The sequence below is a fragment of the Manis pentadactyla genome, chromosome 18 (assembly GCF_030020395.1).
Source record: "Manis pentadactyla isolate mManPen7 chromosome 18, mManPen7.hap1, whole genome shotgun sequence".
Lineage (NCBI taxonomy): Eukaryota > Metazoa > Chordata > Mammalia > Pholidota > Manidae > Manis > Manis pentadactyla.
This window is the reverse complement of record NC_080036.1, coordinates 21351597-21356592: the sequence shown is the minus strand read 5'-3', so window position 1 is coordinate 21356592 and position 4996 is coordinate 21351597. Positions and strand designations below refer to the sequence as shown.

At 44.8% G+C, this 4996-nt stretch overlaps 1 long non-coding RNA gene across 1 annotated transcript; it reads left to right on the top strand.

The window, feature by feature from the left end:
• The first annotated feature begins 1223 nt into the window (after nucleotides 1–1223).
• Nucleotides 1224–3388, top strand: LOC118908821 (uncharacterized). The gene is made up of 3 exons (XR_005023370.2): nucleotides 1224–1575; nucleotides 1859–2023; nucleotides 3217–3388. It is a non-coding gene; the product is annotated as an uncharacterized LOC118908821 (long non-coding RNA).
• Nucleotides 3389–4996: the final 1608 nt, after the last annotated feature.

Here is a 4996-nt window from a genome sequence, read left to right as displayed (position 1 = left end):
TTCCCACCCTGCAACTAGAGTAATCCTTTAAAAAGTAATTAATCAAATTACGTTGTTCTTGTACCTTAAACTCTACTCTGGCTGTGCCAAAAATCCAAACTCCACACCAGAGTTTACATGGCTCTACTCATTCAGGCCTTGTCCCTAATTCTGACCTCACTTCCTCTCCTTCCCCCCACCCAGGAATGTGACGTCCACAAAGTCTGGGACTTTATCTTTTTCTCTGTTGTATCTTTAGTGCCTAGAATAGCACCCAGAAGATTTAAGAAATCCTTGAGTTGAGAATTCATTATATCTAAAACGGAGAAATGAAGGTTCTTGGTTCAAAGAACAGAGTAAGTTCGTAACAGTCGGTTCCAGGCTAGAGTAGGAACTATCATGAGCTGAGAGGGCCACCTGACGAAGGATATCATGAGGGCATGGGGGCCACCAGTTAGCATGATACTTTCACGACCTACCTGAGCTGACACATCCATTAGCCTTTAGCTTATGATAATCCAGTGTAGGAACTTGCCTTCTCCTATGAACCCTACTTCTTAGTCCCTATGAATCGTGGATGGAAAACCAGTGGATTTAGGGTAGTAACCGAACTCCTTTGGACTTAGCTCCTACACAAATGTCCACATGGAGTTTTTTAGATGAGGTTTCCAGCCTCTGATACCAGGCAAAAAGTCAGACCTGAAGGGTTTTGACTTTGACTTATAGTCTGAGAACCTTGATCTAAATCTTCATTTGGGTTCGGATCCTCCTGCGTTGCACCAAATTCAGGAATAACGCCTCCCAGAGGGAGTCCCTTCTCTTTCTCCATGACCACGGCACACACTGCTAATAATCAACACACTTTTCCCCCCGTCTCAAATATGCTTCAAGTGACAATGGGTTGGTACTCAGAATGACAACAATTTGGCATTCTTACTTTAGGGAACAGGAGACCTCACCTTCAAAGTGTTAACCTTGCTCTTACATTGTGTCCTAAAGAAATGTGTTTAGACTTCTTCTTTACAATTTTAAATCCTCAAGGTCCCGGCTTGCGTCTTCAGTAAAGTTTCCTCTAGACCAAGGATGGGAAATGCATTCACTCTAAGTTGCAAATTCTGATCAGCTATTAGCGGTTACTTGAGAGCACCAAGGTCGTATCTGGGCTCAGGGAAAAAGTATGTTTTGGTCAAGGATGAAAGCTGTTACGGGCTCCCATACTTTTACTTGTTCTTTTCCCAAACCACCTTCCTTAGCATGAGGTTGACACCACCATGCCTGAGAGCTTCTTGGGCTCATGGCCCAGGGTCTCTGAATTCACTGACTCCTTGTATCTCAGAAGCAACAGAGACAGCCCGTGAAACTTACTTCTGCCATTTTAAAAGGACACAACCTCGTTTCCTGGCCCAGACAACTTTAAAACCCACACAGGACACCCGGTGTTTTATTTTAATTTAATTCCCCCTTCTTTGGTTTCTGGCAGCACAAGGCAGAAGATCAGGGGCACAGAGTGAGACATAAGCCATCGGAAGCTGCCCTGCCTTTTCCCCTTCACAGGATACCCGGAGACACCATGTGGTGTGAGGCGTTCATTTGCAGGTATAGAGTCTATAAAATTGCATTCTAAAATTAAAAAATTTTAATTAGAAGGCAGCATCTGTGAACCTTTTGCTGGAAGCCACTGCTTTTTTTCTGATGAATGTTCCCAGCTCTGTGGCCCCTTATCCCCCTCCCACCATGTCAGGGATTGTAGAGGCGTTCCTTCCACTGTAATACTCCTGTAGCAGTCAGATGGAGATTGCTCTGCTTAATATTTAACATGCTAATGCCTCCTGGAAAACTCTGAAAAATATTTAATTTAGACCTACTTCTTCCTCCATAGATTCTTTTGGCTGCCCTGTATCCCTCTTGATCTCTTATTTCTGGAAGCTGTGAATAGATGCTGGATATGGGCTTCTGAGTGCATCAGTTTAATCCCTACCCGATGCCATCCTCTGCTGTTTTAAACAATATAATCCACCCCAGAAGCCAATTTGGGAAGCCCTGGGTAAGGCATTTTTTTATTTCAAGTGGAGCTATTTCATCAGATACAAAAAACAAAAACAAAAACAAAATAATCCTGTAATTCTTCCTAGCAACAATGGTCTTATGCTCTCTTTCTGTGAGCTGAGCTGGGCAGGAGCTGGACAGGGCCAGCTGTGAGGCAGCACCGAGACACCAGGGGTGTCAGAGGATCTGAGCAACCTGGGTTCATGGTCAGGAGGTCATGCAGATGGAGGGCTAATAAATGCGGTGGGCTGTCAGGGTTAGGACCCAATGGTGTGTTGAAGCAGAAAGAAGCAGGTGGAGAGCTGAATGTGAAACCAGCGGGGTCTGAATCTGTGACATGAACTGAGAGGGAAAAGAAGAGGTGGACCCTGAGATTCTAGTTCTAAGGGCCAATGATGAGAGATGATAAGGCAACAGACATGAAAATCATAAAACTGGACTAGAGGAAGCCTAAGGATCAAGGAGTAGAACATATAGACTGGAAAATGTGGGTAGCAAGGCTTTGTGAACATAGCTAAGTAGGTGTCATGGGTTGAATTGGATCCCCCCCCAAAAAAATTCTGACACTCAGTACCTGTGAATTTGACCTTATTTGGGAAGAGGGTCTTGGCAGATAATCAAATCCAATATGACTGTGTCCTTATAAAAATGGGGAATTTGGACACACAGACAGATACCAGAACAATGCCATGGGAAGAGGAAGGCATAGAGTGGGGTGATGCATCTAGAAGCCAAGGATTTCCAAACAGATAGCCAGCACACCAGAAGCTGGGAGGGAAGCATAGACTTGATTCTCCCTTCCAGCCAGAAGGAACCCAGCACACTAACATTCTGAAGTTGTACTCTGACCTCCAGAACTGTGAGACAATACGTTTCTGCTGTTCGAGCCATTTAGTCTGTGGGACTTTGCTGCAGCGGCCCTAGCAAATCAATACAGTGTGTGTCCCACCCAGGAGGCAGATACGGACATTCTCTTGACATTCAGCCTCCCTTCTGCCTTAGTAAAAGTATCTCGACTTTTAACTGGTTAATTGCCACCTGAAGAAATGGCCTTCTTTGCAGTGGATTGTGCTAATAAAATAGGGGACTATGGAAAGACATCTTAAAAGAAAGGGAGCAGTGTAGGGTTTCTTTTCTTTAACTTTAGCTTTATGGAGGTATAATTGACAATTTCTTTTTTCCTGTGTTTAGCCTTCTCTGCTCCCTAATTCTCTGGAACTCAATGCAGGTATGAAACTAGGGCTCCAGGAGCTATGGAAGCCAGCGCTAGAAGGTGGGGCTGTGAGATGGAAGGGTCGTCTGCTGCTCATAGAGCTGCCCTGTACGACCTCCCTCCACTCTTCTTTGGTGTAAGAAGTAAATAAATCCCCATCTAATTAAAGAGGAGTTTACTGTGATGAGATGTGTAAGGTGTCCCTCAATGATGCACGGCAATTGTACACATGAGAAGACTTGCAGTCAGGGAAATGATGTGACCCACCCATGACCTTAGTGCTTGGCAGAGGCCAGAATCCAAGTTCATGTTTTCTCCCACATTTCAGCCCTTATCCAAGGATGGTCCATGTGCCCCTGTTTAGAATCACCAAGAATGCTGGTTAAAAATACCAATGTGTTTTTGTGTTTAGCCCTTCCGAATTTCAGGCTCTGGAATTGGAACTTGGCATCTTAATCAGCAACTAAGTGGATTCTTAAGCACACTGAAGATTAAAATCTCCCCTAATTCAAGCCACTCCATACTCAGGTACTGAATCTCGGAAGTAGATTGGAGGGCCTAAAAACAACGGTGGCATATTCCCCATTCTCGGTTTTAAAGTCCACCAGCCCAAGGACACTATAGGAGCGAATGCTTCAGTAGTGAGCGAACAGGAAGCAGAGCCATCTCTCAAATTTGTGTTAGAGGATGTGAGTCAGGGGACTCCCACGTTTCCTTGAGAAGGCAGGGTCGAGCAGAGAAGAATGGCTAAAGCAATCACTGGACAGTCTTCCACACACTACAGACATTGGGTCAGAGGGGGACATGTGTCACCCTTCCTCTTATTGCTGCTCCTACCTGATCATTCTCCTTCCATCCCCCCCAAACCTCTGATTTTTGAGCATCCATCTGCCTGCCTATACTTCCTTCTCTTCCTCCCCATTTCAAACCTTGCTATCCATCTGGTCTCTCCTTCATCAATGCAACTTTGACAACTGGTCGACAGTCTCCCTTTCCATCTGAGCTCCTTCCCCTTAACCAGTGAAAAGCCTGGCCTCTCATCCTTGACCTTATTTTGTCCAGTGATGCTCCCATCCTCCCCCGCTAGCCATACGCTTCCGCTCTCACACCCTGATCCTTTTTAGCAGAGAATGCACCGTTTCTGAAATCACTAATGGAAACAGCGAATACTCCCAAGGTATCCATCCCTTTACTCTCCAAGCTCATTTGCCCCAATACCTCTACTTTAATATGTCATCGAAACTGGAGTTTCAATTTTGATCCCTCCCCGTTCTCTCCATATTCAGTTTGCACACATCCGGCTTAGGGCACCTGCTCCATCTTTCTTTGCAAATGCACACCTTCCTTGGCTCTTCGTCTGTTCATCATGAACAAAATCCCAGTCCAGAGTGAACCCAGTCACTCACTCTCATTCTCCATCTCACTTCCTTCTTAAACCTTCAGGCCTACTGGGGACAAAAAAAAAAAAATCACACAGGCAGAGTCATTATGAATTCATTCTCTTTTCATCACTTGTCTCAGCTGGGCTCCCATTAAAGTCTAGCAAACATTCTATTTCTCTCATCAGCTTTTCCCTCACTGTCCGATCAAAGTAAGATCCATCTGTCCATGTCCTGGCTCCTAGAAATTGCACTACCTTATTATTTGAATTTCTACGGAATATCCTAATCATCTTCCCCACTTGTACATCCTCCCAACAGCATATAAGCTTGCTCGGCACTCTCTCATCTTCGAGAAACAAAAACATGTGTGAATGTA